Below are 14569 nucleotides of genomic sequence, written 5' to 3' on the forward strand. Positions count from 1 at the left end.
GTCAGGGGTGGATTTTTCTCAGAAATGCATTCACTGTTAGTACTAATCACTCTGTTAATAAAAGAAATGTCCTTTCAAAATTAGATGTGTTTCTATGTTCATAGTATTAGAGTCTCCATCTGATGGTGAAATATCTTTGCTATGTCTTTGAGTTATATCTGTGCATGGGTATGATGACTTGTGATCTGAACAGGAATAAATGAGGACTTAAACTCTGCAAATATTACACAGGTGATTAAGAAGGCCCTTTCTTTCTGGGACTGAATCATTATCATGTTACTCCCATTATGTGCCAAAGCAGCGCCATTGAAATTTACTGGAATGAAACACGAGAAGAGCATTAGTTGATCTCTATGTAAATATTGCTTATAACGTTAGTGAAGTTGTAGTCAGTATTTCACAGAGGATGAAATTTAACGAGAGAAATGAGCATGTCCTTTCAAGACCCCTGAAAACTGACTGCTAGTGTCAGCAGCAGTTATTAAATGTTTATTTTATTTTTTGAAACCATGACATTTTTCCAATAGTTCTTGAAGGCAATGGCTGTCTAGGTAAATAATATAGAGCAACAAAATGGGACTACTCATTTTTCTAGTGAACTCTTTTTCTAATCCCCTAACACTAATAAAGGCACTCCTTTAATATTCATAGAAATATGACTAAGGATATGATTTTGCAGTTTTGTTTGAAGGTTATTTGTTTCAAGCAATTTTATGCCACACAGAAAAGCAAGCTCTAGAAATCTGGTCACTTTAGAACCATTTTCTTGCCAACAGTGAGGTGATCCCTGCCCCCTTCCCTGCCTCCAACACACTAATTTTTTTTTAAGAGAGAGGAAGCTTTTGAATGGCAACAGAAGGATAGAAGCACCCTTAGGCTATTTCAGTCAAAATAGTGAATTTGTAAGGAATTCTCATTCTGTTTCAAGAAAGAAAATTACTGATAATCCTTGACTACCAGATATGTTGGCCTTAAGACAGAGAAGAAAAGATATGGAAAAAATATTCAGAGCAGGAAAGGCATCTGGCTTGGATAAAAAGTGAAAATTCCCTGATGAAATAGGTTTTAGGGAGGAATTTGAAAGATGTGAACTTGGCAGCCAAAAAGTTTTTTGGGGAGAAGAGTAGGCCATCTGGGAGGCAAAAGATAAGTGCAGAAAAGACAAGTGCAAGAAAAAGAGGAGAAAAGGAAGGGAGCAGTAAAGGAAGCATAAGGAGTCCAATGAGGAACAAAAGCAAAGGATCACCCTGAGATTCTGAAAGATCTCATTGTAAGATCTCATTATAATTTTGAAAGATTTAACATGAACTTTAATATACGGCGTGTTCTTCTCCAGCCCCTCTATCACCATGTTTGCTGTCAGACTATTTTTGAGCCACCCGATCCTTCTGATCTCCTTCTTTCCATTCAAGTCATGGTACAATTCTCTTGATGTTAGTGCTGTTTTCCACATATTCTCCCACTGAAAATTGAGATTTAGATAAGTCCTTATTATGGAAAGTATAAAATAAAGCAATAAAAAGAGGTCTCTGGTAATTTGAAAATAATAGTTCCCTGTGAACTTAGTAGGAGGTCTGAAGGACTGAATTATAACTTTTGTTATGCTGAGAGAAAAACAGTGACTTGATGAACATAGTGCTCTGCAAACAAAAGTAGAAAATCTGGAAGCACAACACAAACTAAGTCAGTCAGTTTAATGTTGCATGAAAAATAGGGCAGGATAGTGACCCAATAAACGGAACTGTGTATTAGGTGATCTGACTGTTGAAAATCCAGCTTGTGGAACAATCCTCAAAGAGCAGCAACAAGGATGATACCTACGCAGTTTGGGAGCTTGTCATGGAATGGACAGGCCAAAGAGTGGCAACACAGCCACACCACTGGGCCTCAAGAAATAAGAAGCTACAACTGATGATATCCAGGCAGCTTATGGTGAGGAGCAAAGAACTTGCAAAGGGTTCTGGGACCAGCTGGGAGTGCCCATGCAGCCCATGATTGGCCAGAAGGCTTCTAGAACATTCTATGAGAGACTATATAGATGAATAATGAGATGATTGGCTCTTGCAATTAAAAGATAACTATTGTGTGAATATTAATAAAAGTTTTAGTGATGTATAGTTATATTATTGTAGTTTAAATGTCCTCTGTTCTCCCCATAGGTCCCTTTTCCCCCCTGTATTGTGACCATCAGACAGCCAGGGTTATCTAGGACAGGTAAAAAAGAAGGCTGCACATGTGTCCCTTGCATGGGGCAGCTGGGAATGGAAAAGTTTGTTGCTTAGGGGGTGCAGCATGGCCTGATCTCCACTGAAGTTAAAAGAAAGCAGTCTCTACCAATGAATAGCGAAGAGCTGACTGACAGACTTTGGGAGGGGCCAGGGTTGGCTGATGTAACCCCCAGGGATATAAAAGACTGAGCATCCAGCTTGAAGATGAACCAGCCACATGGAAAGACTTTTTGGGAGTGTGAAAAAAAAGAATGGAAGTGTCATGTGAACCTTCTACTTGGAGCATAAATGTTAGCACCTACTTTAGAACTCATACTGTGGACAGGCATGGTGTATTGCTAAGCACTATGTGTTAAAGAACTGACTCAGCTCCTAAAGGCTCTAAGTCCATTGTGTTGACGGCAATCTTTTAAAGGCAAAAGTTCCTGTGAATGAACAATCATGGTCAAAGCAAGAGTGAGGAAGCAACGGAGAGAAGTAGTCACAGCTCAAAAAACAAATTCCATGTAAGAAAAAAAACCCTAAACACTTTGCTTTTTTCTAGTCTCCCCTTAATATGATTGAGAAATTAAATTTTGGAGTTACTTACATGCAAATTAGACATTATGGGAAGAATCCCAGCTATTGAGCTAAAGATACCTTGCAGTCTGATATACAGCTTGTTTCATATCTTACATTTTTGCTGATTTTGTGATGGAAGAGTAAGGCTTCCTTTTGTTTCTCTCTAAATCTCAGCAAGCAAACAGAGGAAGACAATTGAACTCAATGATCTTAAAGGTATTTTCCAACATTAATGATTTTATTCTACTTTATAAAAAATGCCATTAACTCTAAAGAGAGGTCCAGCTCTTTGAGAAATTATCCTAGGACCCTAAACCTTACACTCAGCAAAGCAGGATATGTGTTTTCCTCACAACAGGTTTCTTCAGTCTTCACTGTGTAACTGCACTCCTTTTCAGAGAGGTCTACATTACCTTAACAAAATAATATCTAAAGGAAATATGTCCGTGCATTCACTGATACAAAATAGATCATGTCTGACAGTATGTCATTACCTCAAAAACCACCTAGACTGTATCCTTCTCTGTATGTGATGTACTAGCCACCACTAAGGCAGCCTTTCTAAAACCTTCAACATTTTATCTTTCACTTTTTCTTGCCTCTGAGAATATATAGACTTTATAGCTAACTTTCACTAGGGTTTTTAATGCTAGAAATTAGGCTGTTTTATTATATGGCTTTATGGATACCAGAAGACCACCTTTTAAACTTTTTATCCAAATGAATAAATTTTTATGAGATTTGTTTGTTGCACATGCCATTTTTTTTCCTATTTATACTTTACTGACAGAAAAACCTGTATTTAAGTCCTAATCCTATGCAACACAAATATGTTGCAATTCCTATGCAAGTCATTTTATTATGGAGTATATTTACAATAACAGAACGTGGCAAAACTTTATTTTGTAAAAGGAGATTATAAAAATAAAAAACTTTGACAGACCAGACATATAGAAAGGAAGAGACATATGCCTTCTCTGTCTCACCAAACATGCCTGCCCAGGTCAAGGTCACAGTGGTTTCATTGCCTCTTTCTTTGCCTACTTCCCTAGCAAAACAAACTGCCTGTGAGAAGAGTGGGGTAAGCCAGTTTGATGCAGATTTTTGGGGGTGTTTATGGCACTAATGTAGCCGGAAAGCATCTGGAAAGAAGAGATTCACAGCTAATTAGAGTTCCTTCATGTTTCTTCTCCCTGCATGGGAGAAGCCAGTTGTGTATTAACAAGATTGACTCCTAGAGTCCAAAACTTTCCATCATCACCAAATCTAGCTAAGTCTGATATTTTTCACTGTTAAATCTAGTTTTCAGAGTTGTCCAAGCTGGCACTGCTTTGTGAACAACAGAGACCACTTCTGAACACACTATAGCCGACACAAAATTTTCAGTCCCATCTACCAAGATTTTTTAAACAGAGAATGTCAGCTGTCACTAGCATTAATTTTGATGGCTTCAGATAACCTTGTCATTCAGACAAATATCTTCTATGAACATTGATATGCTCTGAACAAAAGTTCTTCATTGGAATCTAGTGCTTTACTCCCGCAGGACTGCTTGCATGGCATTCTTCCTTTAACTTCCAAAAACATGGTTTTGTCTGAAAGACACCCTCTGAATCTTTTATACTGAAAGAAAATCCACGTCTCTAAAATAATCTTTGTGTTGAATGGTTCATGGAATAAATGATTTTGAAGATGAGACTAGTAACAGTGGTATTCAGAGAGGAAAATGTAAAAGAAATGTGAGGACAGAAAAAAGAGCACATCAGTTTAAAGAATCTAGAAATAAGTTAAATATTTAAATCTAAAATTCTTACTGTATAAATAAGACATTACATGATTAAACAAAAATAATCTGTTTACTTTTTTGTCACTGTGCTCTCTGTAAGAAATCTTACTTCTTTAAAGTACTCATGCTCAAAGCTGTGAATGTGTGTTAGAGTGAACTACAATCACCTGTTAAAATCCACAGCTGCAACGTCAAGTCTCATTCACATGAATGAGACTCACACGTGAATCATGAGATGTCATGTGAATGAGATTCACATTCTCGTTCACATGACATGAAGGCAGAGGTACTCACGGAAGAAGCTGGACAAGATTTTGTCTCCCAAAACCTTTACAAACTTAAAAAAAACAAAGCTTGAAAAAGGAATCAGAAAGAGAGGACATAAAATAAATCAAGGATCCTACTGAAGTGGGAGGATATATTTTTATGTCAAGAGACAAGTTGTGCTGTCTGTATGGATTTGATGGAGAAAACCACAGTGGTAGAAGTAAAATGTCTTGTGTTATTTAACAGGCAGCAAAATATGGTCAATTATGAAGTTTTAGCATTTGTAAGAATGCATTTTTAGTTATAAAATTTGAAAGCAAAAGTAAATTAAACATTCTATCCCCATGATATTTTGAAACCATTACCTAAAAAGTCCAGGTCCTAAGATTTATGGTTTTTCCTTATATATCTCCTTAAGAAGTACAATTCCAGGAAGACTAGAGGTCAGCATATAAAAAACTTAGATTTGAGAAAAAAAAATTTACACTAGCCCTAATAAATAGATTCAGAGAATTCATACTAAAGTTTAAAAAAATGCAAGTTCAAAAAATGAATGAAATGCCTGCAGGCATCAGTAATATTGACAGTGACACTCCATAGCAAGCAAAGACAAGAAGCTGTTTGTGAACATATGCAGAAAGGTAGAGCAAATAGTTTAACTTATGTGATATTTCTCCTTTCTTGCCAATACTAATTAAATAGATATACTTTCTCCTTTCTTGCCAATACTAATTAAATAGATGCAAAAAGGAGAAGTATCATCCACAGATAACCTACTAATATGTAGCATGTTCAACTCAATCAGCTCAATCTTTAATGCAGTTATTAATGTGGATTTCAAGAAATTTTTTTAACATCTGTGAAACCTGTTTCTGCTGCTATGACATTTGTGACAGATGGGCCTTATTTCCTCTTTGTGGTAGATACATTTGTCCTTTGCCATAACATAATGGAAACACTTCCTCAACAATAGCAACCAAAAAATATATAGATGAAGAAAAATAATCTGTCAAAAGAGTACCTGCAGAAGGATTTATTTAAAGGAACTATTCCTAGCCTCAAGGACATGATGGCACTTTAACTTGCCTTGTCTGTCAGTGCAATAAGAAACACATGAATTAAGTACTGCAGAACAAGAAAGGATTCCATTTTAACCTAGGGTTGAAATATTATTTATTTCATAATCTGCCTGCAAGTAAATAATACATTTTATGTCACAATCCCATATAAATTATATGCAGAGTTACAGTAAAAACTGGTTATTTTTTAATTTTTTTTTTTTTTTTACTCTTTGTGGCAATCTCTCCTAGAACACACTTAGAAGACTGACAAAATAGCATAAATGCTACCTGTAATACATCCTTGCTGTCTGCAAACATTTTCAGGAGGTACCCCGAGCTCTCAATATCCAAGTGAGCATTTTAAAAACATTGAAAAAAATCTGAAAAACCTTGTGAGCTAAGCACCAAGATAACAATTGCAAACCTGAATAGGCAACTACACATAGCACACAGGTAAGCAGCAAGTTTCCTGCATTTTCAGAGAACAGCCCCTATCATCTCCGGGTTCTGGAGTCTATCTCTGGCAGAGATGCTTTTCTTTTAGTGAAACAGGAGAAAAGGAGAAAGTGCGATCTACAGAGCAGTTTCCTATAGTGACATTTTCTGGAGAGGCAAAAGACAGTGGGAAAAATCTGGAGAGACAAAAGACGGTGGAAAAAATCTGAGGTAAGAGATTTGACACTGGAGTCCTGCACAACAAAATCCATTTGCCACCAGGACCTTAAGACAGAAAAGTGGGAGCCCTACCCTGACAGTTCACACTGTGGTCTGCAAAGCTTGCAGCTCACAGGATTTCAGCCTGAAACTGAGTTGGTTACTCCTTGTATAGTTTAGGCATGTATTGAGTAGCCTGGCTTTTAGCACTTGAAACAATCAAGTTTTAAACACGTCTAGCAATAGTGTAGCAGATATATGGGTACCAGAGTAGTTTTGTTAGTGGAAAGATGTGTTCACAGAAACTTCAGACAAGGTAGAAAAAGAAAAATTTTACTCTGTCATTCAGAATATAAGCCATGGAAGTGGAAGTTATATGCCTGTTTTGTGGGTACTGACCCTCGGTTGTATCTCTCAGCTAGGTGGAGCGGATACAGGAAAAGTATCCTTCCTTAACCATCTAACAGAGAAGTCTTGGCTGAGTCACTTTGGATGGTCATGTGTTTATAGACTAGCCCTAGCAAGAGAAGCCAAACTGAAAGAGCAGATTCAAGTGGCCTTGCTGGAACTTATCCAAAGCTCATCAAAGGTACAGAGATTATACTATCACTTGAAAAGCAAGGTGTGTGATTCTGCTATGTATCTTTGGCACATCATAAAAGAGTACAGACAGATTATTCTAAATAAGTAGTAAAATATTTCTAGCAAGGATGCTGTGAAAAAAATTATCCTGATGATGAAAATGAAATGGATAGAGAACTGGCTGAATGGTAGATGTCAAAGGCTGGTAATCAGTGGCACAGGGAAGAGTTGGAGGCCTGTGATCAAAGTTCAATATTGGGCCCAGTATCAATGTCTTCAATGAAGGGACAGATGCCTCCTCTGCAAGTTCACTGATTGAGCTGGGAGGAATGGCTGACACCCAAGTTCTGTGCATCCCTTCAGAGGGTCCTCAACAGGCAGGAGAGATGGGCAGAGAGGAACCTTCTGACATTCAGCAAGGGCAAATGCAGGATCCTGCACGTGGGGAGAAACCACTCCATGCACCCGCACAGCCTGGGGCTGACCTGCTGGAGAGCTGCTCTGTGGAAAAGGACCTGGGGATCCTGGTGGACAAGTTGTCCCTGAGCCAGCAGTGTCTCTGTGTGGCCAGGAAGGCCAGTGGTGTCCTGGGGTGCTTCAGGAAGAGCACTGCCAGCAGCTCAAGGGAGGTGACCCTGCCCCTCTGCTTGGCCCTGCTGAGGCTCATCTGGAGTGCTGTGTCCAGTTCTGGCCTCCTCAGCACAACAGGGACATGGAGCTCTGGGAATGGGTCCAGGGGAGGGGTACAAAGATGGTTAAGGGACCAAAGCATCTCTCTCATGAGGAAAGGCTGAGGGAGCTGGCCCTGTTCAGCCTCAAGAAGAGAGAACTGAGAGGGGCCTTATCAATGTAAGTATCTGCAGAGAGGATGCCAAGAGGATGGAGCCAGGCTCTTCTTGGTGGAGCTGAGCAGTAGGGCAAGGGGCAATGGGCAGAAACTGATGCACAAGAAGTTCCACCTGAATAGGAAAAACTTCTTTACTACATGAGTGACCATGCAGGGGAATAGATTGCCCAGAGATGCTGTGGAGTCTCCCTCACTGGAGGAAGATTATTTAAGAACTGTCTGGACACAATCCTGTGCCATGTGCACTGGGATGACCCTGTTTGAGCAGGGAGATTGGCCCAGATGATCCACAGTGGTCCCTTCCAACCTGAACTGTTCATGTGATTCTGTGATCCTGGAATTCTGTGATGATGCTGTTTTATATTCACACTTTGCTGGAATATGTTTTCTTAATTTCTTGCTGCAAGATTCCCATACCATTTTAGTTTTCTTGTGACTTACAACAGACAAAACAGATTTACTCCACACTGCATAGTGGCAGCTATAGCCTAGGTTACTTGGGCTTGTTCTGGTGGGGAAATTGCCTGGAGGGAGTATTGTTTCCTGATGTAAATTTATTTGTTGTAGTCAACTAAGAAACAAAGTGGGAATTGGATATACCATTGTTGTGCATAGCACCTGACTGTTCTACCTTAGATTGAGTTGAGAACAGAATCCTTTCTGCATTTCTATATTTTTTTGTGTGTTAGAGAATGGAAATGTGAAGTCTGAAGTATCCTTGAACTTTTTCACTCATGATGTGAAAAATGAAGGGATATGTGCCTTCATATACCTCTTGAAAGGGATGTCTCAGCTTTTTAAAACAGTGTTGTATTTACCTCCATGGACAGTTCGTGTGGGGCAGGACAATCCCTCTGCCCTATTCTGTCACAGTTTATAAAGGCTGTGGATTTTTCTTCAATCATATCTTTGCATGTAAGTTCTCACTCCTGTGGGGTTTCAGCCATGATATGAATTCTTTGCAGAGATGTTTGCTACCTTTGTTGAAGGAGCTACAGTTTGCAGTTTATCCAAACACCTTTGCTCTGCAAAAATGTTTCCCAAATTATCCTCCATAAGACTTATCTGAATGTTACTACACATTTATGCATTTATCCAGGGAAATGAAAATCAGTACTTAATCTATACTTAGTTATTTTAAACAAGACATGTAAGACACAGGACATTATTTTTTTGACCAAATAGAAGATTGTGAAATTAAAGTTTCCTTTGATGAGTTTGGAGTTTGCCTTTTCTGTATATAATGTTTAAATCTATCTTCTGTATGTTTGCCTCTTCTGTATATAATATTTAAATCTATCTTTTTGAACAAGCATCACATTTTGTCATATTTAAAGTGAGAAAATAGATGGACTAATTTGGTTTGAAAAGTACCTATAGATCAGATTACATGACTCAGCAATGTTGATTTAAAAGCAGAAATCAAAATACTGATTTTTAAGCAGTTACAGTACCAGTTATTATCTCTAAAAAACACATTAATATTGGACGGGGTTGCTCCCCCTGAATTTTTCCATGCACTCTGTCAGATGAACTATTAATTTTTTTATTTCTTTTAGATAGCCACAGAACAGCAAATGTACCACTGGCATCAGTTGAAACATCCTATCAGCAGACTTCTGGCCCTTCCACAAATTCCCAATTGATCTGAAACTAGTAGATTCAGATCAATTCTGTCAACTTTTATGGGATCAAATAGAAAGGATTTATTCTTTTGGAGCGGTGTGGCCGGTAGAGCACGCCCAGGCTAGGTGACCAGCCCGTCTCCAGCCAATGGGGCACTTCCCCAACTCGTGGTCAGGTACCACGCCTAAGGCAAGGAACTGCCTTGTGGACGTTGGCCACTGAAACTCCAACCCACAGGAGAAAGAAGAAGCATCTCTCAGTCTCTCGGTGCAATTGGGTTTATTGGGCCCCAGAGGGACCAAACACCCCCAACAAATCCCGAGGCTGAGAGCCCCAAAGCGGGGAAAACTTCGGGTTATAAGGAAAGTGGGAGGGGAGGGTGGTAACAAATCAGGAGCGAGAAGGGAAGGATACATTGAAGATTGACACAATGGCAAAACCAATCATAGATAACTAAGGGAGGGGCCCCAGTCCCTGAGCCAATCACCCAACACCCTGGCCAGAAGTTTCTGGAAAAAGAGGCAGGGGTGCCAAGTGACAGGCAGGCAACCGAGGGTGGAGAACTAAAAGGATACATACTGCAACCATGGTAACTGGGGAGGGGTTTGGAGATTGACATTTAACTGAACCAGGGCAGGACCTTACAGCATGACAATGGGGGAGAACAGAACAAACCCAAAACGAACAGCAACATTCTTTCCTAAGGCAATTACTCACACAGATGGTGGGAATTATCTTATGTTATTCTGACCTCTACTGGCGAGAAGACCAAAGGTAAATGTAATTTTATTTTTTAGTTTTCTTATGAGGCAAGTGGAAGACAAAGAGAAAAAAACCCACTTTTTACATCACTGTAAGCTTTAAAACCATTTTTTTATTATGCATACAAGTAATAGATTAATTTATATCTCATGGCCCACATCAGTGTGAAACAAATGGTTAGGTACTCACACACTTAGATTCTCACTTAGTAGCTCCTAGTTCGAATTAGAGCAGCTTTGTAGTGGGAGCCTCACAAACCAAAAAACATCTAAGCTACCTCAAAATGTTCCCATGTAGTTCAGGACATGATGTCGTCAGTAAATTTCACAATACAAAATGTTAGAAATAAAGAATTGGCTAGGCAGATGACTTTTTTAATAAGTTACATTCAACTTAAATTCAGCAATTAACAAAGTGAGGACATCAGGTGTTCTTTTGCAGTCAATGAATGTAAATGCTGGACTATGATCTCTTTTATCTCTATTTTTAAGTGATAGAATGAATAGGGTAGAAACTGAACTAAAAATGATGTCTACAGTTAGCAAGGAAGAAAGGCAAAGAGCAAGATTTCAGGAGAGAGAGAGAGACAAGGAAGAATTGAGGGACATTTTTCATCAAGTTCATGTACTGACAAGAAAAATGTGATGTATTTGTCTTTCTTCAGTTAAAACTGGGGAACTACTGAGACAAACTATTTCCTATTTCAAACACTCTGGAATATAAAAATATAGAAAGCATTTTACCAATCAAAATTAATTGAGGTGAGAGGCTCCTTCAAGGTAAAGGTGTGATTGAAAGAGTTAATGAGTGCCTTTTAGAAAGCCTTAGTCCTGTCAGGGATACCATATAATCTTTAAAAGTAAACATAGCCAGCCTGGGTTCACTCAGATAAAGGCCTAAAAATCCATACATACAACTAGCGACATTCTGGTGGTATTCTGCAAAATTGCATATGGACCTGAGTATAGAATAATGAGGTAAACCCATACATTAAGTAAGCAAATATCATTTTAGCCTCTGACTTGATTAAAAGCAAAAGGAAGAGTACTGGGATTTCTCTCTGTACATCAGAAGAGGAATCAAATTATGGAGTCCATGTGTGAAAGAAGCCAGAAAAAGACTGTCTGGCTGGTCTGTGCTTTCAACAGCAGTGGTTAAATACAGGAACTATCCTCCTGCCTCAGCCATGGTATAACCATCCCAGCACAGTGCCCCCAGTGAAATATGCATGCCTAGCACACAGGGATTGCTGGTTTCATAGAAAGAGTATGGCTATGTTCATAAACTGTGAGGATATACAAATATGCTGTGCCTTTTCTGTCCCAGATATGGGGCATAAAGGAGCAGCAGCTGCAGGTGGCAAGCCTCTCAAGCAAGCATGGCAGCTCAGGAAAAAATCAGGAAAAAGTCAAATCCCGATTCTGCTGGGTCAGATTGGGTCATGGGACATAGCTGGACCAGCTTGCCACTAGGAAAATGGAGCTACAGCCACCACCACAATGCTGCACAGAAAAGGGAAAGAAAGTCACTTCCCTCTTCTCATCAGTATCTGTCTGCTCTTCAATGATCCTGCTGCAACCTTCCATGGAAGTATTGCTAAAAGCCTGGTTCACAGGGAATCCAAAGCCAAGGTGTCTCCATACTGGCATGTCCCATTGGATGAACATGCAGGAGACAGCTCGGAGATTTAAGTCCTCCTTGATGTGAGGCAATGTTTAGAAGATGAGGGCCCACAGGTTGTTGACCAGGATTCCCACTGTCATCAGCATCCTGATGTGGAGGGAATGTCTGGGGTAGAGAAGATGATGCCTAAAGATTTTTTGCTTTTTATAAATTTTTTATCTATTTGTACCTTTTTAGATTTTTATATATATAGCTGTATAGTTTTTAACACTTTCTTACACTTTAGAGATTACCCTTTCTCACACATTTATGCCATCTTCTTGAAATTCTGTTTAGTCTTATTTTCAAGAAAAGAATTTCTAACAAGGGCACCCAGGTTTGAACCAGCATTTAGGAGACATAACAAAAGATGGCATGAGGAACCCCTCAGAGTCTTTCCAATAGGGCAGGTCCAAGGGTGGGTTAAGTTACCAGGACAACCAGTCTTCTATTCGATGTACCTGCTAGATGTACTAATGAATTAAATTGACTAAAAGTGTGGAAATCCAATAAAGTGCTTGTGCATACACAGCTATGTTTTGTGCACTTGAAAGCTTTCATTAAAGAGCTGCTCATTATGTTATTACCACTTTAATATTGTTTGGAAAGCTTTTCTTTTGATTCCAGGCAACAGGGAGCTGCCTGGACAATGTGCTTTAATCATAGGTTTTTCATTGCCCCTGGGAGGCAATACTGAAGCAGAAGAGGAAACCAGATTTCAACACATAACATGCTTTGGAACTTAGGACATCAGTGGTGGATGATAGGATAGATAGATAGATAGATAGATAGATAGATAGATTTACTCCTAGTCTTGCCTGGTGATAAAAGCAGCATCATATTATAAGGCAGATAGTGGGCACTAAAATTCTCTGAAAGCTGTTATTTATAGCAAATTGTCAGCATGCCCCAGAGAATCTCACTTCCAATACATGTTGTGCCACTTTCCTCTGTTTCTGGAAATGACAGAATATTTGCTTTCCACTGTGCAGCAAAGTTCATTTGAGGATAGGAAACACCAAGTGCCAAGGAGCTTATTCTGGCAAATATTAGAGAGCACAGTTTAAACTGAGAATTCCCATCTGCATGAAGCACACAAGAGCAGCAGTGGCACAGACAAAACTGTCAGTCTGCTTTCACATGGTAGGCCAATATAGACAATAAGAAACTGCTTGTTAAAAAAAAAAAAAACAACCTCTTTCTATTTTTAATCTGGAACAGATCTGATTATGATCCTTCAGCATCATTGTTTTTTGTGGTCATTAGAGATACCAGGACGTGGCAGAATGTTGGCGCTGGCAATCAGAACATGCCTTAAAAATTGTATGACAGATTTTAGAGTCTCTCAGTCCTAGGTATTTACACATTAAGGACTTTAAAAACACAGTTGCATGTCTCAAAAAAACTGTCAAGGCCACAGAAGGAGTGTGCCATAAGATAAACCACCACAGCAAGAACTTGAGACAAAAAATTATGACAGGGAGGTACTAATTCCAGGCCTGGGGAGGTGAAATCAGGTTATCACATTATGACTAACATATGTGAACAAAAATTCCCAGTGTGGCAAACTGTGGGAAAGGGAGCAACTCTCATATACATACCACACCAAGTTATGGAACAGCATCTGCTACTACCCCACAGATACTCGAATTCCAGATACTGGAATGTAAAAAGGTGAAAAATCCCCAGCAGAACAGTTTTTGGATACCCACAACTGGGAAGCCAAGGGTGAAGAAGAGCCAGTGGGATTCGAAGAACAGAAGAACCAGCCCCTGGATCCGTGGGTGCTGAGTATCTTCAGCTTGATCTCTCTGTCTTTCTCTCTACCCATCTCTACACACATGACTTCTCTTCTATAAATTTTTATGTCTCTACCTCACATTTAGAGTTAAATAAAATCCATATTCTCAGCTCATTCTATTATTCTCTGATATTCTTTATTTCAATGTATGGTCTTATTTGCACTTTAATTCGGGCAAAGGCATCTCTCACTACTCAGATCCTAACAACCAGCTCACCAGGCTTACCAGCTTTTGGGGAAAATATTTTTAGTGTATTAAATATGGTTCCTTTAAACAAGTGAGTATGACTTGCAGACTTTCTAAAACTATCTTTTATCCAAAATATCTGGACCCATGGCTCTCTCTGCAGAGCAGTTCTCAGGTGATTTAATAAAAAAAAGTTTTGAAATATTACATTTACTTTCAGCTAGCAAGAAATTAATCCCATGCTAATTTCAGTGAAATATTGCTACATATTTTCACACTGTAGGGATCAGATTGTTTCTTTACATAAGTTATGGTTTAGATTGATATCTTTCCAGAGGTTATTTGTGTTTTGCTCAAGAACTGGCCTTCATACTTTGAGAACTTACAAAATTATTTTAGAATAGTTTGTTTCCTATAATTATTATTACATATTGCTTTTTATCTTTCTTGAACTAATTTTTCCAGATCTTAAAAAAAAATTTTTGCTTATATATGTTTAAAAATCCAAGAGTCATTCCCTATCAGTTATGTAACCTAATTGTCCC

Source organism: Agelaius tricolor, unplaced genomic scaffold (genome assembly GCF_023055355.1).
Source record: "Agelaius tricolor isolate 1412-34295 unplaced genomic scaffold, bAgeTri1.0.p SCAF_27, whole genome shotgun sequence".
Classification (NCBI taxonomy): domain Eukaryota; kingdom Metazoa; phylum Chordata; class Aves; order Passeriformes; family Icteridae; genus Agelaius; species Agelaius tricolor.